The sequence below is a fragment of the Heteronotia binoei genome, chromosome 1 (genome assembly GCF_032191835.1).
Source record: "Heteronotia binoei isolate CCM8104 ecotype False Entrance Well chromosome 1, APGP_CSIRO_Hbin_v1, whole genome shotgun sequence".
Taxonomy (NCBI): domain Eukaryota; kingdom Metazoa; phylum Chordata; class Lepidosauria; order Squamata; family Gekkonidae; genus Heteronotia; species Heteronotia binoei.
The window spans coordinates 128,743,907-128,761,556 of NC_083223.1; the positions used below are offsets into that span (position 1 = coordinate 128,743,907).

A 17,650-nucleotide genomic window follows, 5' to 3' on the forward strand; every position below is an offset into this window, starting at 1 on the left:
TAGGCTTTAAAATGGTGACAGCATCTCTGGGTCACCTCGGGGATAACCACCACTTTTAGTTTGGCCCTAAAAAAACTGCCAGAAGCATTCTCATTCCTTTTAAGACCATACAACAGGTCACTGTCATTCCCTATTTGCAAGCTGGTCACTGTCAAGAGATAACCATATCTTGTTAAAGTGAATCCACACACATTGCCAAGGAGCCTCATGTGCCCCACCATCGCCTCTGGTGCAGCCTGAAGTTACCAGTACCAATTTGGTGATTCAGCAGTCACTGCTGGTTTCCATGGTGCAGCCTGCACTTACCACTGCCCAGTTTGGTAACTTAGCAGTCACTGCTGGCCTCCATGACCCCAACTGGCTGTAGTTGTGAGCAGGAGGCAGCTTGGCACCAAAGAAACAGCTCTGAAAGGATTGGGTGGTAAATATTAAGTAGCTAAGAGCTGACATCCTTTAAAATGGTTCCTTTAAAACACTAAAAGTAGGAAGCTAGGTTCTCCCTTTGAGGCAGAAGACATCTTGCTGGGTGATTCCTACCATCCCATCACGGAGACAGGAACAATTTTTTACCTTCCTGTCTCCTGCCTGTGGGAGTCACCCTCTTCAGTTCCTTATTCAACCTCATATATCTTCTATCATAAGTGTTTCTATACCAGGGGTAGCCAACAGTAGCTCTCCAGATGTTTTTTTGCTTACAACTCCAATCAGCCCCAGCCATTGGCCATGCTGGCTGGGACTGATGGGAGTTTTAGGCAAAAAACATCTGGAGAGCTACCACTGGCCACCCTTGTTCTATATACTTCCTATAATTCTTTCATTGCTCTTCTCTATATTCTCACCCTTTCTGGAGATGAACAACATTATATAGAGAGGCTGACTTCAACATCAGTGGCCATTTTAGGAGTCTCTTCATTTAAAGAGTGAGATCCATTCAGCTGCTCATATTAGGGCACACTGACAAGGAGACAGCAAGGGCTTTCTTCTGCTGAGGAGCTAAATACCGCCCCCCTTATAGCTGGTGCTGGACAGGGCACAAGAGGAGCCAGCATGACCTATAGCAGGCATGGCTAGGCTACCCCAATGTGATTGTCTTAATCTGAGGGTGACAAAAAGTGCACCAAAAACAATGCCTGTTACAACTGGCTGATGGAGACCAGGGCTATTTCAAATGCCTCTGCAGCCTATGACAATCAATCTGCATACCCATTAGGACAGGGGTGTCGAACTCATTTGTTATGAGGACTGTATCTGACATTTATGACCTTGCTGGGCCGAGTCATGTGTGTCATAAAATGTAATGCAGAGATATAAACTTTATATGGCACAAACACAATTAAAGATTTTTTAACTTAAAATAAAACATGCTTAAAACAGTAGCATGTTTGCAATATTTTATTTAAGTCTCTGATATCTGATGCCTCTTGATTTGAATTATGGCATCAAAATCTGGAGACAATGTGCTGTAGCAATCTTGACTATGCTGTTAAAATGTGTATCTGTAAATTGCAAACCTACTTTTTGATTTATTGACATTCACTTCAGAAGTCTCATGGGAAATGCTCTGTGCCCTAGGACCCAGGGAAAAACATGAAATGGCTGGGCATTGTGAGCTTTTTCTTGGTGTGCTGGTTAAGAACATGTGAAGGCACTATGACATAGACTGAGAGCCATGTGTTTATCTGTAAAACTATAATCTTTCCCAGAAAAATAACTGCAGCTCCTATGAGGCAGTGCAAGAATAGAGAGACAGCCATGTATAGTGATCACTATCAGCCTACTGGGAAGTCTAGATTCAAAATCCCCAGTCTACACAGGAAATGTGCTGGATACACACTCTCTCAACCTAATCCACCTCACTGTGAATTGTGATTATTCCTCATTTAAATAGTTCCCATTGCTTTCCTATTGAGAAAGACTGGATCAGGTTATGAGTACAGTGAAAAGCAGGAGGGAACCCAGTTGCACCCAGGAGAGCCCTGACAAAATGACCTTAACAACACACACAGAGAAAATAGCAAGGCAAAAAGCTCGTACCTTGAATAAAACTGTTAAAGGTTTTAGAGGAGTTTTTTTTTTGGGGGGGGGATTGCATTTATCCAGAGGGACTGAGGTGCTAAGCAAAGCAGCCTCTGCTCTTTCCCTCTTCCCCCTCCCTCTTACCCAAGGGAGGAGAAGCCTCAGCCACTGAAGGGGCTTGGCTCTGTAGCTCTGCTGTTTGGTTAAGAGAGCCAGGCCCTATCAATCACACAGCAGAGCTACAGAGCCAAGCCCCTCCATTGGCTGAGGCTCTTCCTCCCTTGGGGAAAAGCGAGGGGGAAGAGGGAAAGAGCAAGAGGCTGCTTGGCTTGGCTGCACTAAACAGAGAAACATAAAAAATGGCTACCAAAGGGAGCAAACAAAGGCCATTTGCTGGTGAGCCTGATTGGAGCCCGCTAAGGGATGTATTAGGGCCACAGGCCACATGTTTGACGCCCCTGCATTAGGAGGTCTCAGCAAGATTCCTATCCACAGGCCTCACAGACAGCAAGGAGACACTTGGCAATGAGCAATAATAGGCTAATAGAAACAGGAATCCCTGTGGGGCCCAGACAACATGCCGGATTTTCAGCATTCTGGTAATGTATGCAACCCCAGACTGTTCTCCTTACTTCCCACTTTCCTTGTCTCTTTAAAGTCCAGAAGGCTGCTGAGTACCTTCCCACTCCATAAGCCATGAAAGCAACATAGCTTCTAATGAGAGCCATCTAAGCATCTACACAGTGCACTAAATTGCAGCAGCAGCTATATGCAATGTCAACGGTGGGTCTCCAGGTCTACTCATGAATAAGGCACATGGATCAAGACCCTCGATGTTTTGCCCCTGGATTTCTAGTCTTGCTTAGTCAAACCATATGAGAGGAGACTGCCAATTCTAGCAAGAACCTCTTCTGTCTATACAAAGAATGAGCCTGTGCCTTGTATGGAATTGACAGGAAGGATTGGTTCCACTTTAAGCCACAAGTCTTGACAAAGGCAACGAAACGTATCACACCAGTTTTATGTGGACTGGCTTTATATGAATAGACTTTTCTTCTCACACATCAATGCCACACTGGAAGACTGACTTGTAACATATTTGCTTCAAGGATTCTGTAAAATTCTTTGCGGCACCTTTAAGAAATGCCAGTGTGAGCAAGTTTTGTAAGAGTCATTATGTGCCCTCTCTTGAATGTTTATTCTGCCTGCAAGCACATTGTGATTTATTGTGGATGTTTGTGATAAACTGTTGACTTTTTAAAATAACCATTTGTGATAAATTTTCAGGCTAAGTAGTAAGCAGTATTTCCCAGCATTTCTTTTTTGGAATTCTACTTCTACGCAGGAAAATTCCCCCCTTTCGCCTATTGTCTGCTTGTGAGTAAGGCACATGATCAAGACCCTGGATGTTTCCCCCTGGATTTCTAGTCTTGCTTAGTCAAGCCATGCAGGAGGAGACTGCCAATTCTGGCAAGGTAGAGATGGAAAACATATGTCCTACCTCAGGTCCTCCTCCTCCTGCCACCTCCCTTCCTACAGGCAGTGGGACTTGGGCAACACAGCTTCTTGCACAGGGAGACCTAACTGGCCCCTAAGGCAGTGAGGCAGGAATCTTGAAAGAGAGAGAAATCACTTTCTATGGGACAGAGAGAAGGGGTGTTCCTTCAGTCAAAAAGAGGATGAAATGTGCTGAGCTTAGTTTGACTTGGGTGTTACCCACCCTGAGCTCTATAATGCATGGAAAGACGAGCTATAAATCAAATATAAATTCGACACTGCACTTTGCAGTTTATCTACAAATGATATGGTTGTCTTTATCTTGACTATTTGAGACCCTGTGCTGTCAAATTCCTTGGATTGCAAACCTTGAAATTAGCAGGGCAAGGCTTCATGATGTCCTGGAGTTGAATCTAGTGATGTCACATATTTCTCAATATGGCCCATTTAAGTCCCATAAAGATCAACTGATTGTCCAGAATTGAACTCTTTGTGCTACAGACACTGAAACTGATATGCAAGTACAGAACAAAGAAAAATTGCATATAAACCATTTTCAGAAATGTCTGTCATATGTTTTACAAACTCTTAAAATACATCTGAAGAACAAGTGGCAAGACAAATAGTTGCAACCCATATAGAGCTTCATCCTACATTTCACCAAGTCAGCAGCACAATAAGCAACCAATGAAATAAAAAATGGGCATAAACAGAAAACTTACTCTACCCATAAAATGGATGAACTGTGGTTTAGCACACATTTTCATGCTCCCCTATTTCTCTCATCATGACTCATATTAACCTTTAAAAATACTGAATTGTGTAATGCAATTCAGTAAATACCTAAATTAAATGCATATGAACCTACTGAGCTTCACATATGATGTATCACTTTGAGGAGAGTTGTGAAATGATTTTCAGCATTTTTCCAACAAAGGACATAACTTCCGCAGTACAGGCAAAACCCTTTATGAGGTATGTCATAAAAATTACAAAACATCAAAAATGAGGAAAAGAAATTCTAAAAACCTATTAAAATCATTTTAACAAGGTAACGAAGCTTATAATTCATTTAAAAAGGTAATGACGCATATAATAATTCTTAATTACCATAGTCATGAAACTGATCTCAATTTTGTTGTCACAAAATGAGAATACCATTTTTAATCCTTGATCCGAGAAACCTGTATGATCTGAAACTTTGCATTCAACAACATTCAACTAGATTTACTTTAGCATCCACTGCATCCTGTTTAAGACCACAACTGCAAATGTGGAGCCTTGAAACAATCTAGTTTTCTACACACACATTCAGCTGATAAAGAGTACTACAGTACTGTTTCACAATATGCAAAGTTTGTAGTTTGGGCTGGTCCTAATTTTTTAAAAAGCATTCTTGCCCAGCTTTTCAATTCCACTTGCCAAAGTAAAAGAGCACAAAATAGACTTTCTCCATATAATTTCCTACATAAAAACTGGAGACAGCATTTTGGCACTGGTCCAAAACAAAGTTGTTGCAGATAGTCAAGAAGCAACGGGATGATGAAAAGTTCCATCAGAGTGATTAAGAACGTTATCCGGAATTCCACGAAAGTCATATCTAAAATGAAGTACAGAATAATAGGAAAGGAAAAAGAAAGGAAAGGTCCCCTGTGCAAGCACCAGTCGTTTCCGACTCTGGGGTGACGTTGCTTTCACAACATTTTCACAGCAGACTTTTTATGGGGTGGTTTGCCATTGCCTTCCCCGGTCTTTTTAGAGAGCCAGTTTGGTGTAGTGGTTAAGTGTGAGGACTCTTATCTGGGAGAACCGGGTTTGATTCCCCACTCCTCCACTTGCACCTGCTAGCATGGCCTTGGGTCAGCCATAGCTCTGGAAGAGGTTGTCCTTGAAAGGGCAGCTGCTGTGAGAGCCCTCTCCAGCCCCACCCACCTCACAGGGTGTCTGTTGTGGGGGAGGAAGGTAAAGGAGATTGTGAGCTGCTCTGAGACTCTTCGGAGTGGAGGGCGGGATATAAATCCAATATCTTCATCTTCTTCTTTTTACACTTTCCCCCCCAGCAAGCTGGGTACTCATTTTACTGACCTCAGAAGGATGAAAGGCTGAGTCAACCTTGGGCCGGCTACCTGAATCCAGATTCCGCCGGAATCGAACTCAGTTTGTGAGCAAAGAGTTCAGACCATAGTACTGCAGTACTGCTGCTTTACCACACTGTGCCACAGGGCCACTAATCATATATTGAACCAGATTTTGGCCCACAGCAAAAAGATTTCACATGCTAAATACCAATCCCTGCATATTATTCTTCTAACATTAAAACCACCCACACACTAGGAGGAAAACTGCCTGTAATTTTTCTACTGATTTCTACCTTGTCTTAAAATATGCATCTCACAAATTTTCATCATAGTTTTAAAAACACACATAATTACATGACACAAATAATATGCAAAATACATGATATGGAGTAACAGTTGTCCTTTAAATCGTCAAGTTATATCCACAATAATGATAGGCTGGGAGTTTCCATGATTAAATGATGACTAACAAACTTCAGAAAATCTATCTGCTCCTTAAAATCCTCAGGTTAAGAACATAAGAGAAGCCATGTTGGATCAGGCCAACAGCCCATCCAGTCCAACACTCTGTGTCACACAGTGGCAAAAAAATTTATATATACACACACACTGTGGCTAATAGCCACTGATGGACCTGTGCTCCATATTTTTATCTAAACCCCTCTTGAAGGTGGCTATACTTGTGGCTGCCACCACCTCCTGTGGCAGTGAATTCCACGTGTTAATCACCCTTTGGGTGAAGAAGTACCGGTACTTCCTTTTATCCGTTTTAACCTGTCTGTTCAGCAATTTCATCGAATGCCCACGAGTTCTTGTATTGTGAGAAAGGGAGAAAAGTACTTCTTTCTCTACTTTCTCCATCCCATGCATTATCTTGTAAACCTCTATCATGTCACCTCGCAGTCGAGGTTAGGAAGTCAATGCAATGGGCAGCAACGGCCTTAAAACACAATGCATTATTCACATTAAAAATATTTAAATGTGTTAGAAAGAAGAGTTATTAATTGTAGTATTAAAAGGCCTTGTGTCCCACAAGAAGTGCAACTGTGTGCAATGTTATTGCTGTTTATAAGCCAATAGCAGATTAGTAGCTTGTTCATCAAGGAAAAATGATAAACCATACATGTACTGGATACAAATTAATTTATAGTTGATAAATACCTTTATATCACATTAGATGCACAGAACATATATCTACATTAAACACTGGATATCCTTCCAGACAACTTCAGGACCCATTGGTCTGCCTCAGAAAATGCATAACCCTTCCTCAATGAAGAGGAGATACAGCAGAAAATGCTTCTAATAGAGAACATTCAAGACCATTCAACTGCATTGTACTATCCCAACCTGGAACCAACAGAGGATTTTCTCACCATTATATAATTCGAAGTACCACAGGTAACCTAACCCCGGTGGCAACAACTGAAGACACTACCTGGAAGTACCGTTTTCTCTAGATTAAATAACAAAAGATATACAAAACTTGGACGCCTGACCATTCCATAGGAGAGGGAGAAAGTGGCTTGTGGGGGGAATGATGGTCACTTCTAAGAACAGTGAGAGACCAAAATTATACAAAACCACAGGAGAACTACGCAAACATCACATTACCCCGACCAGGCATCATCTCAGCAAGGCCTGTGCCCAGCTGGTGCAACTGTGGTGGGGGAGGATGCTGTTAGGCAGACACTATAAAGAAGACGACGAGGGAACTAAACGTTACCTACCAACCAACCCTCTCACCGATGGCTGCTCGTCCACACAACGTACCTGAGGCTTAAATGCAGCTCCGGAGGGCTCCTCGCCGTCCTTTGTGAAAGCTTCCAGGGCCCTGCGAGGCCGGTCTCAGAAATCCACCGTCGGACTCACCGCAGGCCAGCACGACAACCATCCTTGAGCGGGGGTGGGGAGAGGAGGCAGGAAACCTCAGAGTTGACAAAGCAAGCGCTAGCACAGAAGGAGCCCCGAACCCCAACGCGGCCCCGCCTCCTCCGTGCGCTCTCACATGCGCACGCGCCAGTAACCAGGAAGCGATAGCCAGCCTTGAAGAGACGCGCATGCTCAATAGCTTCTTTCCCAATCGGCTTTGTCTAGTTGTGCTGTGTCAGTTTCTGGTAGCGGACCCATAAACGGAAAGAACGAAGCTTCTTGTTACGCTAAGGAGCCGCTGGAAGTCTGTTACAAACTTTGGAACAGGATTTTTCTAATAAGGACCTAAATGAACTTATTCCAGACTTGGCAAATGTTTGCTTTTCTTTTAAAATTGTAAAGTTAATAATGTTACACGCTGGCTGAAAATCCAGAGTCTATTTTGAGACGAATCAATATCTTGTTTTGGTTGGCTTCAGAAGTGGCCTTTGCCAGTGGGCAACAATTGCAGCTGCACTGAATCTCCGGGGTGGGGGGTGTACTGCCCACAGTCCCAAGCCTCCGGGGAATAAAAGAAGAAGAATAGGCTCCTGCCCTTTTTTTACACCTTGTCCTCCTAGGGCTGGGGTGGTTGGCTTCCGGCAGCAGAGGCGGTGGCTACCACTGGCCACCTCACATAGGGTAAGGGCCACAATCTCAGTTGACTAGCGGGTAGAGGAGGGGAAAGCGATTCTGGCGCTCTCAGCATCACTAAGAAGTCCTCTGGTTGTCTTGAAGGTGGATTTTTTGTTTTATTTTGTTTTGCCTGGTTCAGAATAAAACACAGGAGCATAACTGATCATTTAAGAGCAAAACACAAAGACCACACAAACATAACTGATCATTTAATAGAGTCTGAGCTACTTCTTGAAAGAGATGATAGCACTGTGACCAGAATGTGATTGGACTTCTTACATTCACTGTGCTCCCCTGAATCCTCTCCCCAGGGCAGAAATGGCTTCATGCACAAATGGTTTTATACTCATAGACTGATTGTCATATCTTGATCTTAAGGTTGTGTATGTGTGTTTATGTGCATGCTAAACATACAGAAATCCCAAATTATTTTTAAGGAGAAAATCATAAAGTACAGTTATGTAACTGTGTCCTCAGTAAGGTGATTCTGCAAGTTCTACACAGATTATAATATACATAAGAACATCATGCCTGCTGATTCCTAAGCTTGCAGATAATAGTGTGTGTACATATGCGATAGATGGAGATAGATTCCAGCCATATTCAAAGTAGTTCTTAGAGCAACAGTCACATTTTAAATAAAAATTCTGTACATACACTAACAAAATTGTGTCCTGCCCCCTTCATATTTGAAAACTATATTTGATACAATTTGAACAGAGTTCAAGTCCGGTGGCACCTTAAGACCAACAAAGTTTTATTCAAGCTATAACCTTTTGTGTTCATTCACACTTCTTTAGATACAATTAAATGGAAATTACCAGTCCATACATATAGGTAGAGCATGAGCAGCAAATTAATATACAGCATAATGAAGATGTTTAACAGATTCAAGGACCAAACAGGAATTTTGTGATGAATATTGTTTTACATGTCCCATTAGATAACCAGGCCCATAGGATGGGGACCTTCACCAGAAACACTGTTATAGTTACATGCAGGGCTTTTTTGGAGAAAACTAATTTTTGGATAAAACCAGCAGGAACTAATCTGCATTTTAGGCCACACACCCCTGATGTCACCATTGTTTTAACACAAAAAGTCCAGCAGGAATTCGTTTGCATATTAGACCATACCCCTTGATGCCAAGGCAGCCAGAACTGTGTTCCTGTGTGTTCCTGCTAAAAGAAAAAAAGAAAAAAAGGCCTGGTTATGTATGCATATGTAAAATTTTAACATTTAGCTACTATTGACCATATGTAAACATAAGAACATGTACAACCCGCTGGATCAGCCCTGTATCCTACAGTTCACGCAGCAGTAACCCAGTTGCCCTGAAAGGCTAAATGACCAGGACATAGATTCTCTGTCTCAAATGTATATTCACAGTCTTACACACTGACCACCCAATTGCCCTAGAGAGCCCAAAACAAAACAAAAACAGGGCGCAAAGGCTAAGGCCACCTGCTGCTGCTGCCTCCCAGCACTGGTATTCAGAAGTTTGTTGCCACTTTATATGAAGACTGCCTTTAGTCACCACCATGGCTGGTAGCCATTGATGGACTTTTCTTCCATGAATCTGTCTAACCCCCTTTTAAAGCTATCTGTGCTACTCACTACCTCTGCTGGCAGTGAATTTTATAATTTAATTACTGATTAAAGAAATATTTCCTTTTATCTGTCCTTGACCCAGGCCTCAGATTCAGTGGGAACTCACAGGAGCACAGCTCCTGAAATGTTCTGAGAGTTCCACCTCCTTGTCCATTGAATAGTATGTGAAGCTGCATAACAATCCCTGGATGAGCTCCACCACCTATTTTTCTACAAAATGACCCCTGCCTTGACCTATTTTCTGACAACCACACTGGGTGTCTTCAAGTTCTAGTATTATGGGAGAGAGTGAAAAAACTCTCTCTACCCATTTTTTCTACCCTATGCATAATTTTACAGACCTCTAGTCTCTTCTAGCAATCTTTTTTCTAAACTGAAAAGTTCCAGCCTTTTCCAGCTTTTCCTCATAGGAAAGGCACCTCAACCCCTTTATCATCTTGGTTGCTCTCCTTGGTACTTTGTCAGGCTCTGCAGTATCTGTTTTGAGATACAGAGACCAGAGCAGCACACAGTATTCCAAATGAGGCCACAACATAGCCCTATACAATATTTTCCATCTCTTTTAAAAATAATTCCTAGCATATAGTTTTCACAGTGATAGAACCAACATGAGCAGCAAATTGCCAGTGCAAGTGCCCTTCAAATCATGCTAGTCTGTGAAATTAGAATGTGGCAACTATGCTGAAAGAACAGACTGATAAAGTCTATAGTTGGCGATAATGCATTATGAAATCCAATGGAGACAAAAAGTGACTACAACATTAAAGACGAGTAGGACAACTGCCTAAACGTGTTTGTAAGATTCGTTGTGCTATCAGGGTGAGATACAGCATGATGAAGAGCAAGTATAACCAGGATTTTTTTTTTTTCTGGAAAAAGAGGTGCCAGAACTCTCAAGAGGGAAATGAAAGAAAAACACATGGAATTATTTGAAACAATATTATTTCCATGCGCTACAGACTTACCTCTAATTTAAAGCAGTTTCCAAACTTTAGACATGTCACCATGTTCCTCGGTTCTTTTTCGAGTCTTGCTTCTGGTACCTAATGCTGAATGATGACCCTGAAGCTTCCCTGGTGTCTGTCATGAACTTTTAGACAATTTTTGAGAATTTTCTTTCCACAAAGAGGTTCCAGAACTCCATTCGGCTACGTTCCCCCAGAAAAAAGGCCCTGAGTGTAATATCACAGAGCACAGTGGCATTGCAGGTGAGATTATAGGTATGAGAACTAAGATCAACAGTACTGGTTAGATCAGGGCCAACTCTGGATGGGAGATTTTGAAATTACTTCACCAAATCAAACTTATTGAAAAGGAATACTTACATTCACAAGACAAATTAAGACATTATTTTCCCCGTTATTAAAGGATATGTAGTTAGTGAATATAAATACTGCTGTACATTTCCTAAACTGCAATGACTCAAGCACAATACTGCTTTGGTTTGTCCCCTGATTTCCATGCACATTTTTGTGCCTTTAGTTTTCACTTTGGGGGGTTTGTTTCTCCTCCCCCCCCCCCATTTCTTTTGAGATCACTTTCAACCTGATGTTTTTCTGGAAGCTAATTTTGAGTCAGCTTTTTCCTCATGCACTCTGTTTCTGTTGGTTTTCTTCGTCCTGCCCACTCCCACCCACCTGTAGCCTACTGCTCAGTGATCAGACTGTTGTGGTCAAGCCATTCCCCCTCCTCCTTCCACCCTGAGGATGAGTGGTTTCTTTTTTAAAAACAACACTAAAATATCAATACGTTGCTGGAGCATTCAATAAGCTTAGGAGGTTCTCTGAATTCCCAGCTTTCATTTAAAAAAAAAAAAAAAATTAAGTCTCACAGAGATATAAGGGGGAAAGGCAGATCTCTGCAAGGGAAGGAGCTTGAAACCTAAATTTTTTAAAAAAAATGAAAGCTGGAAATTCAGAGAAGAACCTAAGTCTATTGCTACAATGCTCCAGTGATATATTGACATTTTAGCGCTTTTTTTAAAAAAGGAGGGAGGTGCTGTGATGCCACCAATGACAACAGCACAATCCCTTGAAAATACTCATTTTTTTGTATTTTTTTTCCTGTGAACATGTGCATGTGCACCTGGAAGTCATGATGACCTCTGGTGACTGACCCCTACTAGAGACATGGAGGATATTCAGAGAGGTGAGCTGCCTCTGGGCTCTGGTATCCAAGGAGATCTCCCATCCAGAGTTGGCCCTGCTTAGCATCTGAGATCTGATGAGATTGGGTTTGCTTGGGCTATTAGGTCATCATCCTCATTATTGAAGGCATATGTGAAAGAAAATAACCTGACTCCACAATTGTGAAAATGCACAGGGAAGGCAAACATGGGGAAGAACACTGCCCAAACTTATTCCAGTGCTCAGGAGTAAGTTGAACATGCAGAAAAGCCCACTGTTTTGAAGGAAGAACTTAATAACATCCACCAGTCAGCTTCAGCAAAACAGCTTTGACATTTATCAAGGCTCAGGTGACATAGTAAGGCATACTTAATTAAAATTTCTAAATCATTTTGAGAGTTGCAGGTGAAAAGACAGCACAGCATAAATGAGCTATTTTCCAATAAGCTTTGTTTAGAAATAAAGTTGCAATACATAGAACTTTATATAAACCAGCAGGGAAATTATCTTCAGATGACACCCTCAATTCCCCTCCTCTACTTTAATTGTTCATTTATATAATGTTACATATTACAAAGGATTTCCAGCAATAATAATCATGTAATTGCTTCCTTTACTGTAAGCAATGGCAGATTTGAGAATGAAAGCTCCCAGATTATTTTGGGCAATGCTACTTATGGGGACACTTGAACGATTTGCATACTATACAACAGGGGTGGCCAACGGTAGCTCTTCAGATGTTTTTTGCCTACAACTCCCATCATGGCCATGCTGGCTGATGGGAGTTGTAGGCAAAAAACATCTGAAGAGCTACTGTTGGCCACACCTGCTATACAACATGATCCTGAAGATGTCTACATTGGGCTGATATGCAAAGTGACTTGTACTGATGCTGCTAACACAGCATCATGTGAAAGGCAAGTAAAACAAGGCAGTTAAGGTGCTTGTCAGTTGCAATAGCTTATTTATTTATTTATTTATTTATTTATTTATTTATTTATTTATTTATTTATTTAATGACTTCTATCCCGCCCTTCCCAACAAGTGGCTCAGGGGGGCTTACAACACAAGAATATAACATAAATAGAAGTTAAAGATAAAACATTTAGATTTAAGTATTAAACCATTGAAGACATTAAAACATTTAAAACATTTGGCATTTAAAACATTGGGGCAGCGGACATCCAGTATAGCTACACTCAGTTTATTATCATAAACTACAAAGTGTATAACAGGGGTGGCCAAACTGTGGATTGGAGAAGGCATTTGTCTCTTTAAAGCACTTCTCTTAGCCTACCCAGTCAGTGGCTTGAATAATAATAATAATAATAATAATAATTATTATTATTATTAGAATCACCCCATCCCTGCCAGTGCCAGGCTCTGGGCGATGTACAACATAAAAACAAAATACATATATTAGTTAGTGTTATGTATGTGCCTGAAAGTATGTACTTCCTGCCAGCTCATTGGAGCCAGGAAAGGAGAGCCTGGGGACTGTATAACAATGGGTAGTGGGATCCAAATACCTGCCACCCTGCACCTATCACAGACCCCTGCCTGTTTGAATGAACCAATGGCAGGCTAGCGCGGGAGATTAGAGTTGTATATAGGTTTGGCCCACAGGCCCTGAGTCAGTCTTTGTTGGGAGCAGCCTTCACCATGCTTTCCTTAATAAAGAGCTGTCCTCACTATGATCTCGTCTCTGCAATGCTTTGAACCCACCATATTATAGTGGCGACGAAGGTGGGATCCTAGTAGGCGATGCAGCAACCGGCAACACACCACTCCTCGCAGCAAGCTCCCACTCCGCGCATTGCACCGCCATTGCTCACAAGGGTTGCCACACCAGGACAGGAGATGGGTCAGAGCCAAACTTCCGGCTCCACCAGTGCCGGGGAACCAACTTTTCCAAGGGCCAACCCCGACCAGGCCACAGCACCTGGCCCCCATGGGCAATTGCCAGAATTCAACCCCAATCAACCCGAAAGATGGGACCGATGGGTGAAGGACCTCAACTTCTATCACCTCTACCATGACGTTGAAAATGAGCAGAAGCAGAAACAGCTTTTGCTCAGCCTCTGCAGAGAAGACATGCTAGTGCTGGCAGAGAGCCTGATGTCACCGGTGAGGCTGAGCAATGACGCCGCCACATACAAGGCCATCACGGAGAGGCTCACCGAGCATTTCTCACCCAGGCTGACGCTCACGGCCCTGCAACTAGAATTCCACAAGAGGGTACAGAAGGCCAGTGAGGCCGCTTCGATCTTATTAGCAGAGCTGCACCACCTGGCCTGAGATTGTGATTTCACGAGCCTCGATGAAGCGCTGCTGTGCCATTTTGTGGCGGGCCTCCGTGACGAGAAGATACAGGCCAAACTGACAAGGCACAAGAAGCTGATGCTGGTGGACACCCTGGATGAGGTGGCCACCTAGGAGAAGTCGCATAAGGAACAGCAGGCCACTTCAATGAACCAGGTCACCAGCGGGTCCAACTTGGAAGACTCTGGCGAGGAAGATGCCCTGCAGACACACTAGGCCCCAAAGCACCAGCAGCCACGTGCCACTGACCCTACCTCGATGGGAGGATGCACTAGCTGCGGGAAGCCCATGAGCGCCATTCTTGCAAGTTCCGGAACGCCGTCTGCCACATGTGTGAAAAAATGGGGCACCTCACACGGGTGTGTCGGTCGAAGTCAGTGTGGCCTGGCAGAAAACCGCGACAGAAAGATGGCCACCACCACGAGGTCACGATCGTGGAGGACATCCAGACGCTCACCGAGGCAAGGGACCAGGTATGCCAGCTTTCCATGCCCTCCCCGGGAAAGTACAAGGTGATTGTGCTCATAGCGGACAGGCCCTGCCAGATGGAAGTCGATTTGGGGGCAGGCCAGACACTAATATTGGCCCGGACATTCAGGGAACTGTGCCCGGGGAGGGAAGCCCAGTTGAGCCTATCCCCGTTTGTAGTCCGGGACTTTCAGAAGAGGGAGGTTGCAGTACTGGAAGTAGGAAATGTCCATGTAAAGTACAGCCAGTTTTCCAACCAGCTGCCCCTGATTGTAGTTGAGGGGGACCTGTGCTGTATACTGGGGCGGTCCTGGTTCAAGGCCCTGGGAATCCGGGTAATTGGCATCCATCATGTGCCTGCACCCTCCCAGACCAATTTCCAGAGAGTGTGCGAGGAATTCCCTGCCATTTTCGACAGCAGCCTGGGCACCTACACAGGAGAACCAGTGACCGTACAACTAGACCCCAATGTGCAGCCTATTAAATTGAAGGCCCGGTGGGTGCCCTGGCATTAAAACCCAAGATAGAGGAGGAGTTGGACCGCCTCATGGCTCAAGGGGTACTGGAGCCGGTCGTGAATGCCAAATGGGAAACCCCCATAGTCACTCCAGTAAAGCCCAATGGCAGCATGCGCATTTGTGCAGATTACAAATGTACGATAAACAAGGCACTGCAAGGCCACGCTTATTCAGTGCCGGTGGTGAGTCATGTGTTGGCCTCACTGGCAGGAGCTAAGATTTTTGGGAAGCTTGATTTGGCCCAGGCTTATCAGCAGCTTCCAGTAGGCGCTGCCACCGCAGACGTACAGACTGTTGTCACACACAGGGGGGCTTTCGGAGACAAACAGCTGCAGTTTGGCATCAGCGTGGCCCCAGGGATCTTCCAGAACTTAATGGACTCTCTCCTTAAAGGCATTCCCGGGGTCCAGCCATTCTCCGATGATGTGCTGATCGCCGCAGCCACAGAGCAGGAATTCGCATCCCGCCTCTGAGCAGTTTTACAGCATTTCGATGGGGCGGAGTTGAAGGTCAAGAGAGAGAAATCTGAACAGGGGGTGACCAGCACTGACTTCATGGGGTACAGGATGGATGAACAAGGGATTCACCTGGCTAGGGATAAAATCAGGGCGATTTGTGATTCACCGGCTCCCAGGAACAAAAAAGAACTACAATCATTTTTGGGACTTCTCAATTTCTACCACGCCTTCCTTCCCCACAAGGTGGCAGTAGCGGAACCTTTGCACAGCCTACTGGACAAAAGGGCTCCGTGGGCTTGGGGTTGCCAGCAAGCCTGGCATTTCAGGCGGTAAAGGACATTTTAACTTCCAACAGCTTGCTGGCGCACTTTGACGAGCAGCTGCCAGTTGTCTTGGCCTGCAATGTGTCTCCATACGGGGTGAGGGCAGTCTTAGCTCACGTGCTGCTGGACAGCCACGAGGTCCTGGTGGCATACTACTCCCGAACCTTGCAAAAGCCGGAGCACAACTACGCACAGATTGATAAGGAAGGTCTGGCTATAGTTGCAGGAGTAAAGAAATTGCATGATTATTTGTACGGCCGGCCATTCACAATACACACAGACCACAAGCCCTTGCTAGGATTGTTTGCCCCAACTGCCAGATGCTGCAAATGCTTTCATCGCGGGTCTTGCGGTGGTCCATCTTCCTTGCAGGGTACCAGTATGGCCTGTGCTACCGACCGGGGAAGGCGATGGGCCACGCGGACACGTTGAGCCAACTGCCGCTGCCTTCCATGGACCCAGATCCTGCCCCAGCTTACCAGATCAAGTTGGAGTCCCGGTACACGCTACGGACATTGCCCGATGCTCCAGGAAAGACAAGACCCTCTCATGGGTCCTGGACTGGGTGTGGAGGGGATGGCCGGTGGTCTGCGTGGGGTTAGAGTTCTCTGTGTTTGTATCCCACCGGGATGAATTGTCAGTACACAAGGGGTGTCTGTTGTGGGGAAACAGGGTGGTGGTACCCCCAGTTTTAAGGCAGCGGGTCCTCAATGCACTACACGAGACACACCCCGGTATTGCGTGCATGAAGGCGCTAGCCCGCAGTTATATCTGGTGGCCAGGGATCGATGATGCCATTGAGTCCTGGGCAGCTTGTTGCCAGCCATGCCAGGAGACTCGGCCAGCTCCGCCTAGAGCCCCAGGTCAACAGTGGGAACAAACACGAAACCCCTGGTTCCGCCTGCATTTAGATTTTTCGGGGCCCTTCCAGGGACAGGTATTCTTCCTGATTATAGATTCCCGCATCCACTTCCACCAGGGCAGCACTAGGGGCACTCTGAAGGGTTTTCGCCACACACAGGTTGCCCGACACCCTTGTCTCGGACAACGGGACAGCATTCACTTCGGCCAAGTTCCAAGACTTTTGTGGCTGAAATATAAAAAACATATAAGGTCGGCCCCCTTCCATCCCGCCACAAACGGGCAAGCAGAGCGGATGGTGCGAGCTCCACTGCATCGTCCAGGGCGACTGGGAAGCCTGACTAGTCAAATGCCTGCTCACCCAACACTGCACTTCTAGTATGGTAACTGGCCGAAGCCCAGTAGAACTGCTCATGGGTAGGAGAATTAACACATTACTAGACCGCATGCACCTGGACCAGGCCCTAAGCTTACAGGAGGGTTCGACACAGGGGACCTGGTGTTCGTTAAAAACTTTGGAGGGGGAGCGGCATAGATACCGGCCCGAGTCTCCAGGGTACTGGGGACCGTAATGTATGAGGTCACCTCAGAAGAGGCGACACATAGACCAGTTACAGCCCCGTGAGGCACCAGGGGGCGATGTAGCAAGCCCCAATGCCTCACCGGCTGACAGTCCGGAAGCGGAGACGGAGGAAGCGACAGCCCCAGCGGCCGCGGCTCAACAGACACCCGTGTCGCAAGAGGAATCCGAACATCCAGCTGGGGCCGAGCATCAGGAAGACCCTGAACCATTGTCCGAGGCTACAACGCTACTGGGCCCCCAGC

The 17,650-nt window shown here is 45.0% G+C and overlaps 1 protein-coding gene across 2 annotated transcripts in view; it reads right to left on the reverse strand.

Annotated features, from left to right (window-relative positions):
* SHPRH (SNF2 histone linker PHD RING helicase) overlaps positions 1 to 7,658 on the reverse strand; it is a 60,915-nt gene extending 53,257 nt beyond the window's left edge. Inside the window, exon 1 of one of the 2 annotated variants that reach the window (XM_060240594.1) lies at positions 7,365 to 7,658. The gene's annotated coding sequence lies outside the window, so the exon portion shown is untranslated. The remainder of the gene's footprint in view (positions 1 to 7,364) is intronic. The other variant, XM_060240602.1, reaches the window with a different exon arrangement.
* Positions 7,659 to 17,650: the final 9,992 nt, after the last annotated feature.